The sequence below is a fragment of the Lolium rigidum genome, chromosome 5 (genome assembly GCF_022539505.1).
Source record: "Lolium rigidum isolate FL_2022 chromosome 5, APGP_CSIRO_Lrig_0.1, whole genome shotgun sequence".
NCBI classification, from domain to species: Eukaryota; Viridiplantae; Streptophyta; class Magnoliopsida; order Poales; family Poaceae; genus Lolium; species Lolium rigidum.
The window spans coordinates 69,381,743-69,399,519 of record NC_061512.1 but is presented as its reverse complement, the minus strand read 5'-3'; positions in this window follow the sequence as shown (position 1 = coordinate 69,399,519).

Here is a 17,777-nt window from a genome sequence, read left to right as displayed (position 1 = left end):
TTTGATTTAACCGCTCCGAACAGCTTCTCCTTTGTATCTCCTCCGCATTAGCACTCCAAAAACCCTCCCAGCCACCATGTCTTCCTCCTCCTCTGCTCCCTCGGATCTTGCTAGCCAATCCTCCACGTCCCGTGAGCCGACGCCGGAGTACGACGCGGCGGCGGTCCACGCGGCCAACACCCGCCGCGCCATTGCGGCGGGGGAGGAATCAGACCACGACTTCTCCGTCTGGTCCGAGGACGACCAGTCCTTGACTCGGACGGGGAGAGCGACCTCCGCTTCCTCGCCATTGGGGAAACGGAAGAGGGGAGTGACGACGACAGCTTTCTCCTCGCGACTTCACCTCTCCCGGGAGGAGGAGGAGCAGGAAGAGGAGGAGGAGGACGACGACGAGGGCTCCTCCGACGAGCCGCCGGCCAGGCGGTTCTGCCCTTGGCCGGGCAATCTTAGCGACTTCGACAGATGACGAGGACGACGCTGACGAAGAAGATGAAGACAACGAGGGCCCGGTCGGCGGCCATTGGAGCGACGACGAGCCCGCCGGGAGCAGCGCCGATAGTGGCGACGACAAGTCGACGACGAGGGCAGTGATGGCCCATAGATAGGATCTCTAGAATAGGGCCAGTAGTAGTAGATGGGGCAGTGGATCCCCTAGTATCCCCCTTTTGAGAGCAACTAGCTCCTTATGTAAGAAATTCCCTCTTAATCAAAGAAGAACTTTTCCCCAATCTTGATTTTGCCGATTCCTTTTAATTGAGCCGATTCTCTCTTCTACTGACCTTGCCGATTTGTCCCCTTTGCCAATGCGTAATGAGCCGATCGCACCGCATCGGTCCTTTGAAATTCACCCTTCTCTTCTTCAGCTGATGATTTTCTAAATCTGGTGGAAGGCGCCGGACTTTTCCAACCAAACCAAATAATCCTTTTCAGTACCCACCATTGTGAAGAAGGTTGCAATGAAGGATCAGCCGATGGTATCCTCATCGGTTCTTTAAACAGAGTATCCACTAGGCTTGTTGCCCCCGAGCCTTACTCGAGGCGAGAATGTCGTAGAGAATGCGCCACGCCCGATCCTCTTTCTTCCTCCGACATGCCCGATAATCCTCCGTTTCCTCCTTGACGGAAAAGGTTCGAGAACCCGGATCGGCTCGAAGCAGTCGGAGAAGTTTCCATTGCTTTACTCCCTCGAGGCAACAGAAAGCACCACCATTGGTCTAAATTTGGTGGAGACTCGATAAAACACTGCATAATTCCACTAAAGTCGATGGCTGCGCATCGGCCTTCATGCCCTTAAGTCGATGCCTGCTGCATCGGCTGTGCTCGAAAATTTTCGAATTTTCATTTTTATTACGGCCGACCTGTGCATCGGCCCCTATATTCCAATACCCATCAACAAAAGATGAGATGCTTCTGTTGCATATCCTCGTATTTTCATATACCTGGTGCCCCCCGAGCCGATTCTCGTCAAGAAAATTGATGGTATCGGCTCCGTTGGATAACATGTTGAACCCGGTAGAAAGGTAGGTGAGGATAATTTTGGCCGATTGCTGGAATCGGCCTCCACGTTGCTTGCTCGTTGAAGGTTTTGTAAGTTCCCTTCGTAAATTTTTTGGGGCCGATCACAAGGATCAGCCTCTCCGGTTTGCCCATTGGTTTGATCTTGCTACTTGGTCAGGCTGGATGAAACCAACCCAACCTCCGACTTGATGCGCTCGCCGTCGTCCACCTTGAGTGCTCCGTAGAGTCGTGGAGCGCTACGCTCTGTCGGCAAGACGAGTACCATGTTTGTGCCAGCCGATGTCTCATCATCGGCTTTCCTCCGTTTAGGGCGCCACTCCATTTTCCGTGGACGACCCTCTTCATCCAGGGTTCGCCGAACCTTTGCAGCCCGATCAGGCCGTGCTTTTCTTAGCGTATGCAGGTACAACCTTTCGGCTTCCTCCAGGCCGCGCAATCGCTGAACCCTCGCGCTTCGGGAACGGCTGAGTCCGTCGGGGCACCACCTTGGCCGGTGGTACCTGTCTTCTTCCACTTCTCCCTCGTCTTCCGAATCTTCAAGATCTGCCCAACGAGGTGACTCGGCCGCGTTTGCTTTGTGGCGGGAGAGGCCCTAAGCGCTCGAACACAGACACGTTGGCTGCCTCCTTCTTTTCCGATTGCATTCTGGGCAGTTGCCGATTGTGGGCAATCGGCTCATTCCCGAATCCCAGCAGTTGTCCGAAGAAGGGGCAGTCCCGGTTGTCCGGTGTTGTCATCTTGCTCCCCGGATGCTTCCGTGGCACGCCGCTCGTGCTCCTCCTCATCGCGATTCTGCCGACGATGTCTTCTGGCTTCTCTAGCCAAACGATCTTCTCTATCATCGTAATTGGGTTGCCGGCATTGGTCATACTGACTCACATATTTGTTGAGGAGGTGATCAGAGAGGGGTCGCTGATATCTTATATTCTTCACCTCTCCCTCTGTGACATAGCGCTTGCCATCATGATGGAGCCGATCGCGTGGAGCGGCCTCCTCGGTGTCCTTGCTATGAGAGCAGCTGCCCTCATCTCCATCTTTGCCAGAGTGGTTTCCATGTCCTACCATGTTGATGCTGAACGAGGGACCCGGGCCGGCAACCTTCAGGGTAGGTGATTTCTACCATGTTAACGGCGGGGAAGGGTTGGGTGTCGACCTTCATGGCGTACCGGTTGAAAATTAGCCGCCCTTCTCTATCGCCGCTTGGATGTGCCGACGCCACACCCGGCAGTCGTTGGTGGCATGGGAAAGCGAGTTGTGGAATTTGCGAGACGGCTTTCCGTTTAGCTCTTTCGCCGTGGGGAACTTGAGACCTTCGAGAACCGTCAACCGTTTCTCCTTGAGCAGAGGTCGAAGATTTGTTCGGCCTTGGTCACGTCAAAATCAAATCCCCGGGCGGCCCCGGTGGCTTTACCCATTTGCAGGCCACGGGGTTCCCCTTGAGTCCACTCAGCCATCGCTATCTCTTGGCCTCCCGCAGCACTTCATCCTCCTCCGTATCGACCATGACTATCGCACGCTTGAACTTGTCTTGGTACAGGTCGGGGTGGCGCCGTTCATATGCCGATAGTTTCGAACCATGTGCGCCGGCCGAGGGATAATCCGCTTGGGAGGCCATGTCCTTGAGCTGTGTTGCAAGGCCTGCTACCGCCAACTCGATCGCTTCCTTTTCAGCTTATACGAACCGAATAACATCGGTTCCTAAGATTCCCGAAGCGCTGGATGTATTCTCGTCACCGTTTCCCCGCGCTTCGACGTAGCTGTGCTAGATCGGCAATGCCGACTCGGAAGCCTCCGAATGGTATTGCATATGGAACTGTTCTTCCAATTGCTTCCAAGACCGGATGGAGTTTGCCGGCAAAGAGGTGTACCACCCAAAAGCCGATCCCGTGAGGGACCGTGAAAAGAGCCTCACGCGTAGCTGATCCGACACCGAAGCCGGTCCTAGTTGAGCCAAATATCGGCCGACGTGCTCGATGGAGCCGGAGCCATCCGATCCACCGAATTTGGAGAAGTCGTGGAGCCGATATTTTGGTGGCAGCGGGATCATCTCGTAATCGTCGTGGTACGGCTTGGAATAGCCGATCGCTCTTCTTTTCGCATCATGCCGAACTGGTCTCTCGCATGGTACCGATCCGATCCGCTGTGCTGGCCGTAGGAGTTGCACTGCGAAGATTCGCCGGGGTGGCGTACTTGGCCTGCCACGTTTGCTTTTCCAGCTCCGAGCCGCGCCGCAGGAGCCGGGCTCGGGAGTTTCGTCGGTGTGGCGTATTTAGTTAGCCACGTCCGCTCGTCGCCGACGTTCCTCCCGTCTTCGCCGGAGTCCCCGATGTTGTGGCCTGGTTTGTGAGTGCCCAGGTCACCACAATCCGGCACATACATGCACGCGTATCCATGAGGGATCTCCTTAGGCGCCTCCATTAAGAACCGGTAGTCACCGGGGTCGCCACCACCTCGCAGACGAGGAATGCCGGTGTAGTCGGCACTTCAGCAGGTGCTGCCAACGCAAATGGCAGCGGTGGACGGGACCGGAATGGCAACTCTCCTTGATGAGTCCCGAGAGCTGGTCCCGACGGCGAGTACCGGTGGCTCATGATCTCTCGGATCACGCGCAGAGCGACACGCTCCGAAGCACGTTGACCAAGTTCTCGCAGTGGCGGTGTAGCGAGTGAGCCACCGTGTAGTTGATCTCCGCCGCGGACCCCTGGTGCGTTCCTCCGACGGGCGAGAGGTCTACCCCATCGAGTGCACCTTCCGGTGAGAACCCCTTCCATCTCGATGCCACCGGAACGGGTTCTCCGAAAAGAGCCGATGAGGTCGGCTTCGAGGGTAGCCTTGATCTCGTTGTATTGCTTTTTAGGTCATCGGCAGATCCTCGTAGGTGATCGGCGTGCCGTCCGCCATCTCGGATGTAGATGGCGATGTGGTTGATGTAGACGATTGTCCCACCGGCGTGCCGGAATGTGTTGACCGCCAAAACCCACCGGCGGGCAGCGGCCTTGTCAACACCGTCGAGCCGGGGGAGCCTAGAGCCGCGGCTGGCTGAGACCCCTCCGAGCGACGGCCCGCAATGCTCTTCCGGTCACACGCGGCGTTGCGGGTGCAGGGCGTGCCACTCGACCTATACCTGGTCGTGAAGGTGATGAGGTTGCCTCGCTTAGTTTCTCGCAGGGCATACATGTAAACGTTAAATACGAGCCTCGATCGGCTCTCGAGTTATCCCGTGAATCGGCTCAAAGAGCCGATCCACCCATGATCCGTACGGGGTGTACGAATACTTGGTGGTCCCGCTTGATCAAGATGAAGCTAATGAGATCTACGACGATTTAGGGTTTTCACCGCATAACCGGATCATCCTACTCCAGGTTGGGCCTTGCGGCCACGCACGGTGCTCGTAAGCCGATCCTAAACAAGGCCAAAAACCAACATGAAGTTGATCCTAGGAACATCCCGTTTAGGACTTGCGAACGCCACCCTACGTGCCACCGGATCCTCCCCCCATTGTAAGGCCAAACTATTGCAGATATTAAACTAATCCTTGTAGAACAAGGAGCAATCGTAACGGATCAGATCTACTAAATAATGATCAAGCGGGTGCCGCCCCCACACCTGAGATAGGCGTGAGGACGGCTAGATATGCAAAGGTTGCACTACGTAAGCATGCTTAAACGAAGAACAATGCTAACCCTAACACATCTAATGATAACTACGTTGCTCGCCATCAAAAACGCTTCGAGTACGAGCAACGCATGAACAACGTGGGCTTGTGCTGCCTAGATCGCAAGATGCGATCTAGGCAGCATGTCGCTTACCCGATAGAAACCCTCGAGATGAAGGAGTTGGCGATGCGCCGAGATTGGTTTGTTTTTGGGGTTGAACGTGAGTTGTTGTTTATTCCATAAACCCTAGGTACATATTTATAGTCCAGGGACTTTCTAATGCGGGCGTGCACCAAACCGTGCACGAGACAAACTCTAACTTCTAAATCGATACACAATCTATTATGCTAAGATACACGGGCTTAACTAGCCCAAATTCTCCGTGCAAGGCCGCTTCATCGATCTTCCATATATAATCTTCCAAGCCCATCTTGATCGCGGCCCACCTCCTGATCGCGGTTAAATCCTGGTGATAACAACACCACACACCAAGCGCCACGAAGGTGCCTCACCTTATTCTCCGGTGACCCTCTGTCAACACCCGGATTTTTAAGTCCAGATGCCTATTATGCCGTACATTGAGGTGTGGTTGCTCGATGCACACCAACGCCACAAAGGCCTCACCCCAACATGCGGTAGTCACACCACACACCAAGCGCCACGAAGGTGCCTCACCTTATTCTCCGGTGACCCTCTGTCAACACCCGGATTTTTAAGTCCAGATGCCTATTATGCCGTACATCGCAATCCCAGGAAGATTGTTTTTGCGAGACATAATAAGTTCATATCACAGCACATCATTCATTACAAACCATAATTGTCTTACATCAAAGGATCACATGATCCAGTCTTAATACAACAATTGATCTAAAGATCAAATACATAACACATAGCGGAAGATACGTAGTAGGGGTCCATCTGTTCCACAGGCAACGCTTGACGTCGGGAGGTAGTCCTAGTTATCGTAGACATCCTTCTATCCACCTTCCGGGTACAGATTCTCCTCTTCATATTCTGGCCATTTGAATAGCCAGAGACAAAGCCATGAGTACTTTTAAAGTACTCGCAAACTCACTAATAGAATACTAATAGCTCTAAGTGGGTGCTAAGCTCTAGGTTCATTTTCACAAAGCCAGTTTTATTTCATCAACACTTAATAGCAAAGACTCTTTATTTACCTAGACTTACTCAAGTGAGAACATTAGTGTCATTCCCACAATTCTGTTGTGATTCAAGTCAAAGTCACATTTCAAGTCACCATTCATTTTTAATTAGGAAAAACATCTGACAACGGAACAGTATGGCCATCCAACTATCCATGACCGCGGACGCGGCTATTCGAATAGTTTAACACTCTGCAGAGGTCGTACTCTTGTGCCACAACTTTTGATTACATCTGTCAGGGATAGCCCTGAATCATCATAACTCAGTATGCGGATCATCAACCATTAACCTTTCACTTACATACTCTAGTATAGTCACCTCCCCTATGAGCTTGGCCTCCTAGTGATAGCAATCTGCCATCCCTGGAACTGCACAGGGCTTGGGTAGGACATTCAACTCTTTTCACGTCATTTCACTTTCAACGGAGGCAGCCTCGGCATAACCTCTATGACGCTTGTTCAGAGGGAACCCATACTAAGATACATAAATTTCCAGCTAAAGCCTTACCCATAATCAGGTATTGTGGGGGTACTCTAAAATTGGAATGGTATCGCATCCGAACCCAACCATCAGTTTTTGTCAAATTCACCAAGTCATTCAAAAGTCATATTCACCTTCAAAACTTTCAATAGAATGACTCATCATTCTAAGGTTTTCAAAGTCATTTGTTTCACAAGTTCCCATCTAGAGTAGTCAATTTTAGTTTTAGCACTAGCAACTAATCATGAGTGGTGCTAACTACATTTTTGCTCTCTAGGCTAAGTTTGACTCTCTTGTGGTCCTCTATACTTAGATAAGAATTAACTTCAACAAGTAAGACTTGGTAAGCAAAGTAAAAACTTGTAAGATAAAAACTTGAACTTGGAAAGGTAAAACTTTAAACAGCAATACTAGTGCCATGGTATCTTGCACTAGTAGCTTGGCATTAGTAGATGTCAACACCCGGATTTTTAAGTCCAGATGCCTATTATGCCATACATCGCAATCCCAAGAAGATTGTTTTTGCGAGACATAACAGTTGAATATCATAGAGTCATCATTCATTACAACACCATAATAGTCTTACAATAAAAAGGATCACATGATCCAGTCTCATTACAACACTTGATCTAATGATCATTACATAACACGTAGCGGAAGCGAAGTCGTAGCTAATCCACATGCAACGCTTGACGTTAGGAGAAGCTCCTAGTTGTCATAGACGTCCTGCTGTCCGTCCTCCTGATACTGCTGCTCTTCTTCATAGTCTGGCCATTTGAATAGCCAGGGACACAACCGTGAGTACTTTCAAGTACTCGCAAACTAATACTAGTGTAAGCACTAACAGTTTTAGTGAGAGTGTTCTAAGCTCTAGGTTTATTTGCATAAAGCCAATTTTAGTTCATAAGCATTTTAGGAAAAGACTCTTCAATTGCCTAACTTAAACTCAAGTGGGAACATTAGTGTCATTCCCACAACTCTGTTGTGATTCAAAAACAAGGTTACATTTCAAATTCAAATCACCAGCCACCCTTTTTTGGAAAAGTTCTGATGACGGAACAGTATGGCCTTTCCAACTGTCCATCACCGCGGACGCGGCTATTAGAATAGGTTTACACTCTGCAGAGGTTGCACACTTGTGCCACAACATTTGATTACATCCGTCAGGGATAACCCTGAATAATCATAACTCAGTATGCGGATCATCAACCATTAACCTTTCACTTATACATCCTAGTATAGGCACCTCTCCCCATGAGCTTGGCCTCCCAGTGATAACCAACTGCTATCCTAGGAACTGCACAGGGCTTGGGTCGGACATTCACCTCATTTACGTCATTTCACTTTCAACGGAGGCAGCCTCGGCATAACCTCTATGACGCTTGTTCAGAGGGAACCCATACTAAGACACATAAATTTCCACCTAAAGCCTTACCCATAATCAGGTATTGTGGGGGTACTCAAGAATTGGAATGGTATCGCATCCAGCCCAATCATCAGTTTTTATCAAATTCAACATGTCATCCAAGTCATATTCACCTTCAAAATCTTTCAATAGAATGACTCATCATTCCAAGATTTTCAAAGTCATTTCAAATCACATGTTCCCATCTAGAGTAGTCACTTTTAGTTTTAGCGCTAGCAACTAGTCATGAGGGGTGCTAATTAGCTTGTATTGTTCTAGGCTAAATTTGATGCTCTTGTACTACTCCATAAATAGACCAAGTGAATCATGAATCAAAAGTAACCTTTGATAAACCAAAGTCAAAAGCTTGTAAGGTAAAAACTTGGGATGGGATCATTACGCATAAAGTAGTAGGTAATGGTGCCTTGCTCTTGTAGAGCTTTGCACTTGCAAGAATATTAGCTTGCCTTGGTTGGTGTACTGATCAAAGCGGTCTTCTTCTTCCTGGAAGTAGACCTCCTCCTCCTGGTACTCCTCGGTACTAGCGTCTATAATCGAATACGAGGGATACAATCACCAAACAAGTCTTAAGGCTATACTAAGCACACACATGGTTCACACAAGCTATTCTAACCTCACAACATTAATCACAATGGGGTTGGCTTGTGTGTTAAGTAAAATTTGTAAGAGAAAGTAATTTCCTCTCATTGAATCTTATTAAGATTTAATTTCCTCAAATAATAATAAGGTATGAATACATGTTGACTAAGGTCAACACTTCATATCTATTATTTGGGGAAAATGATTTAAATGAGGTACTAAACCTCATGCCTCTTAACTACTACTGTTTCAACAATTTAATGTCTCTAAGTAATCCATTATGAGATACTATAGACCAAAGTCAACACCTCAATTGCTTAGGACCATGATTTAAATGAGAGGGAGCCTCTCATACTATTTAAGAAATAATTTTGGGATAGTTTTAAATGGACTAGAATAGCTACATAGCCATTATTTTGCTCTAGTCCATGATCATACAAACAACTATGTGATATTTTTACATAAACATGTAGAGTATGTGAAATGAGATTTATGAGAGTTGGAATCAACTCAAAATCACTTAGGGTTGATTTTTAATAATTGTTTGAAGTTGCAAAAGGCCCTGCCTTGTTATTTTTACCACATTAATTCTACAACTAATTTAGGGTTGAGACCAGTGGGGTTGGGTAGAGCTTTTCACAAGCTTTCCAACAATACCAAATTTACCAAATTTGGCCCAGTAGATCTTCCTGAATTTAAATTCGACGTTGGAGCCAGTATTGAATTTGATTTGAAACAGAAAAACAAAATTTGAATTACTGTGCCTGGCGGGAAAGCTAATTGGGCCGAAACGGTTTACAATTGCGAAAGCCAGCCCACCACGCGTCTCGCACGCGTGGGCTGCCTGACGAGGTGGGCTCCACCCGTCAACGTCTATTAAACCGCGAAGCGGTATGTTTTTTTCCGAGCCGCACGATTAGAACACGATCCAACGGATCAAGTTCATCGTCGTCGACGGCGAGAGGTGGGCTCACTGGCGGCGTGGGTGGGGGGTAGGAGAGCTCACCGGCGCTTCGGCGGTCGTCGGCGAGGTGCGCGGCGATGTTGTGGTAGACGGCGAGGCTCCAGGTACAAGCGGCGTCGCGGGAGGTGGCGCCAATCGTCTCCTCCTTCTGCGGCGGCGCCACGGGCTCCGACGTTGCAATTGGGTGGCTCCGGTGGACAATGTAGAGGTGGAGAGGGTGGAGGAGGTCGAGTGAGAGGAGGGGAAGCTGGCGGTGTGAAGAAATGAGAGAGGGGAGTCCTCCTTTTATAGCGGCAGAGCGAGGCCTAAGGGGGCGGCTCAGGTCATCCATGGCGACGCGTCTACAGGGGCGCAAAGTGGCTGGTGATGACACAGGCGGGTCGGCGACGTCACGGCGGTCACGTAGCGCTTGATTACGGGGAAAACAAGGCAGTGACGAGGGCGGGAGCGTGTCGTCTCTGTCGCGGGTACCAGCGGAGGTCGTCGACGAGGTCGTCGTCTACAGGGTTCCCGCGGGCAGGTGAGCGTGTCCTGGCGTCTCCTGGTGGCGTGGCGCTGCTTCTGGCGAGCGGAGAGAACGAGTGGTGTCGTAGGGCAGTGGGGCGACGTCACGCTCTGGCACGCTCTGGTGCGTGCCCGTGCGCGTCCTGGCGTGCGCGGTGCATCACTGGGCGTCCTCGTCCTGGCGCGTGCGTTGCTCCTCTTCGTCGATGGGCTGCACTGGCGTGTCCAGGAGAGTGAGAGGAAGTGTGTTGACATGGTTGGGCACGGTGGATTGGACCAGAGAGAGGAATGGCATGTGTGTGTGCATGTCATGCACGGCATGGCTTTGTTTTGTCAAAATGGTGACGATCTCTGGCTCCAATCCTTGTCTATGGTGCTTGGCAGGGTGCAAGAGGTACAGGGGAGTACATTTGATGATCAAAGCTTGATGGTTTAGGCCATGGTCTGCTGGTTAATAGGGTGTGTTGGTTTGGCAGAAATATGCACACAAGGTGCTTGGTCAAATGGCCGCAAGAGAGAAATTTTCAAATTTTGAAATGAATTTTGGTGGAGTTGATTTGAATAAAGATTGGAGCATAATGGTGGTGGTGGGGTGCAAAATGGAGTTGGTTTGCAAAAATCCAAATGTGACACAATCTTGAATCTGCTTTGATGTTCCAACTTTGCTTGAGCATAACTTTGAATCCAAAGAGAGTTTGCAGGGATGGCCTTGACCAAAGTTGTTCATATTGATGAGGTCTTGGATGAGGTGCAAAGAGTTGGAAATGTTTGGTTTACAAATCTCTAAATACAGAGGCTCAAAGTGGGCATCATGATAAAAATGGCAGATTTGACCATTATCTCATGTGAGCTCAATTTGAATTCAAACTTGATTTGATTTGAGTTTCTTTGATTCAAGAAGTGTTATTAAGTGTTTAGAAACATTATCCAACCAATGGCACAAGTCAAAATGGCCTAGGTGAAGATTTTCAAAAATGGCCATAAGCCATATGTGAGGGTTTTTGCAATTTTCTATTTTCTTTCTTTTCTTCTTCTTTGTTCTTCTTTGTGATCTTCCAAGGATCAAAGGTAGGGTTTGAGTATCATTGGTGAGCACTGATGTCTATGCACGCTTCTATTCCTGTAGACAGTGTTGGGCCTCCAAGAGCAGAGGTTTGTAGAACAGCAGCAAGTTTCCCTTGAGTGAATCACCCAAGTTTATCGAACTCAGGGAGGTAGAGGTCAAAGATATCCCTCTCAAGCAACCCTGCAATTAAGATACAAGAAGTCTCTTGTGTCCCCAACACACCTAATACACTTGTCAGATGTATAGGTGCACTAGTTCGGCGAAGAGATAGTGAAATACAAGTAATATGGATGATTATAAGTAGTAATTGCAATCTGAAATAAAAATGGCAGCAAGCGAACATGTAGCAGAACTTGTTGGAAACGGTGTTTCAATGCTTAGAAACAAGGCCTAGGGATCATACTTTCACTAGTGGACACTCTCAACAATGATCACATAATTTAATAAATAAATGCTATTCTCAAACACTCTCTTGTTGGATAACAAACACCATTCATTGTGTAGGGCTACAAAAGCACACCTCAAGCCGGAGTAAACAAGCTCCACAACTTCATAAAGGAATCACACACGATGCGCACACTGTCACCATCACACCGTGAAGAGTGAACCCGGAGTTCATATTAAAGCAACCTCTAGAGTGCATAATAGACAAGAGTAACATCTACATATTCAACTAGATTACAAAGCTCATGATCACATAAAGATCACACCATGGGAGAGAGAGATGAACCACATAACTACCGGTAGAGCCCTCAGCCTCGGGGGAGAACTACTCCCTCCTCATCATGGGAGTCAGCAGCGGCGATGAAGATGGCGGTGGTGTCGATGGAGATGACTCCGGGGGCAATTCCCCATCCCGGCGGCGTGCCGGAACAGAGATTCTGTCCCCCGAAACTTGTTGTCGATGGCGGCGGCGCTGCGGAAGTCTTTCTGGAATATGACTGGATTCTTTAGGGTTTTCGCATCTGGGGCAATATATAGGCGAAGGGGCAGCATCGGTGGAGTCCCGAGGGGCCCACCCCACCCGGCGGCGCGACAGAAGGTGGGGCCGCGCCCCCCTATGGTGTGGGGTCCCCTTGGCCCCCCTCTGGCCCTTCTCTGGCTCTCTGGGTCCGTCTCGGCAAAATATTGACTTCTGTCTTCGTGGGGTCCAATTCCGAGAATATTTCCTGTGTAGAATTTCTGAAACCAAAAACAGCAGAAAACAGGAACTGGCGCTTCAGCATCTTGTTAATAGGTTAGTCCCGGAAAATGCATAAAAATGATATGAAGTGTATATAAAACATGTAGCAATTGGTATAATATAAGCATGGAACATCAGAAATTATAGATACGTTGGAGACGTATCAAGCACACAAGCAAACATCATGGCAATAACACAAGAATTGGAAAAGAACACTATGCATGGCACACAAGTTAATAAAAGTTTTTCTTGGTTGTAAATTTTGAATTTGGGGAAACTCCTTCTTTTATTTATTGAAAATTGGGATGTTACAAACCCTTCCCCCTTACAAAAGATCTCGTCCCGAGATCTTAAAGAAAACTAGGTACTTAAGAGATCTGGGAATTCCTTCTTCATATCATCTTCTCGCTCCCAGGTGGCTTCGTCTTCGGTATGGTTGCTCCATTGAATCTTCAGGAACTTGATACTTCTGGTGCGGGTGGTTCTGAAAGCTTCTTCCAAGATACGAACAGGTACTTCACGATAAGTCAAGTCCTTGTTGATATCCACTGATCGGTGATCGATGTTCTTGAACACCTCCGTCTTCTCCGGCACTTCTAAGCACTTCCGAAGTAGTGATATGTGAAACACATTATGCACAGCAGACATTTCCTCCGGTAGCTCAAGTTGATAGGATACTTCTCCTCGGCGACTCAGAACTTTGAATGGTCCGACATATCTGGGGGCAAGCTTTCCTCTGAGTTGGAATCTCTGCATTCCTTTGAGGGGTGAGACTTTGAGATACACGAAATCTCCGATGTCGAAGGTCATCTCTCGGCGTCTCTTGTCGGCATAACTCTTCTGTCTTGACTGGGCGGTCTTGAGGTATTCACGGATCTTGTGAACCTTCTCTTCGGCTTCTCGGAGAATATCGGGGCTGAAGACTTGACTATCTCCGACTTCTGACCAGTTCAGAGGGGTACGGCACTTCCTTCCGTAAAGGGCTTCAAAGGGGGCCATTTGCAAGCTGGCTTGATAGTTGTTATTGTAGGAGAATTCTGCGTAAGGCAGGCAGTTTTCCGACTTAGATCCATATTCTAGCACACAGGCTCTCAACATATCTTCCAGTATTTGGTTGACTCTCTCGGTCTGTCCGTCAGTTTGCGGGTGATAAGCTGTGCTAAAATTCAGCCGGGTTCCTAGTCCTTCATGTACTTTCTGCCAGAATCTTGAGGTGAATTGAGATCCTCTATCTGACACAATTGACTTCGGGGTTCCATGCAGGCTGACTATCCTGGAGATGTATAACTCAGCTAGCTTTGGGCCTTGGTATGTGGTCTTGACGGGGATGAAATGGGCTACCTTGGTTAATCTATCGACCACTACCCAAATAGAATCATTTGCTCTACTTGATTTGGGCAATCCAGTGATAAAGTCCATTCCTACAGAATCCTGATACGTCTCCAACGTATCTATAATTTCTGATGTTCCATGCTAGTTTTATGACAATACCTACATGTTTTGCTCACACTTTATAATGATTTCATGCATTTTCCGGAACTAACCTATTAACAAGATGCTGAAGTGCCAGTTCCTGTTTTCTGCTGTTTTTGGTTCCAGAAAGGCTGTTCGGTCAATATTCTCAGAATTCGATGAAACGAAGACCAAACATCATAATTCACCGAGACGGACCAGGACACCGAAGGGTAGTCAGAGGGGAGGCCTGGGGCCCCCAGACCATAGGCCGGCGCGGCCTAGAAGGGGGGCGCGCCGCCCTATGGAGTGGGACCCCCAGGCGCCCTCCTGCGCCGCCTCTTCGCCTATATAAGTCCTTTCGACCTAAAAACGCGATACCAATTGACGAAACTCCAGAAAGACTCCAGGGGCGCCGCCGCCATCGCGAAACTCCAATTCGGGGGACAGAATCTCTGTTCCGGCACACCGCCGGGACGGGGAAGTGCCCCCGGAAGCCATCTCCATCGACGCCACCACCTCCATCATGCTCCGTGAGTAGTTCCCCCATGGACTACGGGTTCTAGCTGTAGCTAGTTGGTACTCTCTCCCCCATGTACTTCAATACAATGATTTCATGAGCTGCCTTACATGATTGAGATTCATCTGATGTAATCGGTGTTGTGTTTGTTGGGATCCTATGGATTGTTACTATAAAGTTTAGGAAGTTATTGTTGCTCCAATCTTGTTGTGTTTAATGCTTGTCACTAGGCCCCGAGTGGCATGATCTTAGATTTAAGCTCTATACTTATTGCTTAGATTGTATCTACAAGTTGTTTGCACGTGTCTATGTCCGGAACTCGAGGCCCCAGAGTGACAACGAATCGGGATAACTGGAGGGGAAGGCGTAGGTATGAGGATCACATGTTTTCACCAAGTGTTAATGCTTTGCTCCGGTGCTTTATTAAAAGGAGTACCTTAATTTCCAGTAGATTCCCTAGAGGCCCGACTGCCACCGGCTGGTTGGACAAAAGATGTTATACAAGTTTCTCATTGCGAGCACGTATGACTCTATATGGAAAACATGCCTACATGATTAATAATCTTGATGTTCTGTCTTAATGCTATTTCAATCCTATCAATTGCCCAACTGTAATTTGTTCACCCAACACTTGTTATTGGAGAGTTACCACTAGTGAAGATAGCTGGGAACCCCGGTCCATCTCTCATCATCATACACTCGTTCTACATGTCATTGGAAGTAGTATCAACTATTTTCTGGTGCCATTGCCTCTGTGTTACTGTTATTGCTGCTGTGTTACTGTTACTATTGCTCTCATATCACTGCTGCTTTCACATCACCCCTGTTACTAGTGCTTTTCCAGGTGCAACTAAATTGACAACTCAGTTGTTAAGGCTTATAAGTATTCTTTACCTCCCCTTGTGTCGAATCAATAAATTTGGGTTTTACTTCCCTTGAAGACTGTTGCGATCCCCTATACTTGTGGGTTATCAAGACTATTTTCTAGCGCCATTGCCGGGGAGGCATAGCTCTACTCATAAGTTCACCTGGGGAGTACACTCTACCTCTCTCTCTGTTTTTATTTTATTTTATTTTGTTTTGCTTAGTTTACTTTTGTCTAGTTTATTTGTGCTTAGTTTATTTTTGTCTAGTATTATTTTGCTTAGTTTACTTTTGTCTAGTTTGTTTTTGTCTTGTTTTATTTTCCTCATATACCCGAAAATCCATAAAAATTTGAAAAACCGAAAAATTAAAAACTGTTGCTATGGGAGAACCTACAACCTATTTGGAGCTTATTGAATTATATAATAATTATAGAGAATCAAGAACGGGCAAAGTTATGAGTGCTGTGATAGAAAAATTGAAGGCAATTGCTAAAATCTTGCTTAAACGCCGTGATATAAACTGTTGCTCTAAACAGGATACTAAACATCTTAAATTTCAATGTGGCTTTAGTGAGGAAGTTTTAATTAAGAACTATAATTGGAATAGTTATATTCATTTTGGGTTCAAAGAAGTAGAACAATTTGTTTTGTTTATGGGAGCTTCTGAGATAGAATCCTTCATGTCTAAAAATTATGAAACTTGTGTTGTTTGTAAGGACCTTAAAGATTATGTCTCTTCTATCCTTAATTTTTGCATAGAAAGTTACAGTGATAATCCTTATATCATTGATTATAAAGAGAGACTCATTAATGCACAAGAATGCACTCACAATTTGCAGGAACCGAGTGGAAGAAGAAATTGATGAACCCGAAAGCTCATTGGATGAAAAAGAAGAAGAGAGTGATGAACAAAAGGAGGAAGAATGGATTAGCTACCCATGCCAACATTCTAATGAGAGTAACTCTTTATCTCTTACACTATTTGATTGTCCTCCATGCTTACCAAAGGCGGATGAATGTTATGTTCCTGTGGATTCTCTTGAAATATTACCTATGAGTAAAACTTGTGAGAATAATTATGCTACTGTAATCTATGATAATCCATGCTATTTTGATAAATTTTATGATAATGCTTTGTTTGTGCCTGATGTTGAAATGCATGGTACTAAAGAGTTTTGCTTAGCAAATGTTTATGATAAATCTCTAGATGATGGTCCTATGTTACTTGATAATATTAATCGTACTACTAATGAAAATGGGATTGGAGAGTTCTTGACTTTATCTATGAGTCTCATATCTTTTGAGATTGATCAATCATCTTGTTATATTGTTGATAAAAGTGGGTTTGAATGTTTTAATCCAACTATTTTTGAGCTTGATAAAAATTATGTGTTTGGAAATCAAGAAAAACATGCTTTATGTGATAGTTATATTGTTGAGTTTATTCATGAAGCTACTGGAAATTATTATGAGAGAGGAAAATATGGTTGTATAAATTTGCATGGTACTAAAACACCTCTCTATATGCTGAAACTTTTGAAGTTACTCTTGTTTAATCTTCCTATGCTTATCACTTTGTTCTTCATGAATTTATTTGTGTACAAGATTCCTATGCATAGGAAGCGGGTTAGACTTAAATTTGTTTCATACTTGCTTTTTGATGCTCTCCTTTTCTTCAACTCTTATTTCTTGCGAGTGCATCATTAAAACTGCTGAGCCCATCTTAATGGCTATAAAGAAAGAACTTCTTGGGAGATAACCCATGTTTTTATTTTGCTACTGTTTTGTTGTGTCTTGGAAGTTGTTACTACTGTAGCAACCTCTCCTTATCTTTATTTTATTGCAATGTTGTGCCAAGTAAAGTCTCTAATAGAAGGTTGATGCTAGATTTGGATTTCTGTGCAGAAACAGATTTCTACCTGTCACGAATTTGAGTAGGTCTCTCTATAGGAAACTTAGAAAAATCTGGCAATTTTCATGCGTGTTCCTCAGATATGTACGCAACTTTCATTTGTTTTGAGTTTTCTGATTTGAGTAACGGAAGTACCTCTTAAAAATTCGTCTTTACTGGCTGTTCTGTTTTGACAGATTCTGTCTCTGTTTTTTTGCATTGTCTCTTGTGGACTTTAAGCAAGGCTTTCTACGCGTGGAGAGCTGTAGCTAATATTTTAATGACTTCTTGCAATATGTCACTACAGGACTAAAGTGGATTAAAGTTTTTTTTTTTTGAGTACTAACCCCTCTAGTGAAGTTTATGAGAAGTTTGGTGTGAAGGAAGTTTTCAAGGGTCAAGAGAGGAGGATGATATATGATCAAGAAGAGTGAAAAGTCTAAGCTGGGGGATGCCCCCGTGGTTCATCCCTGCATATTTCAAGAAGACTCAAGAGTCTAAGCTTGGG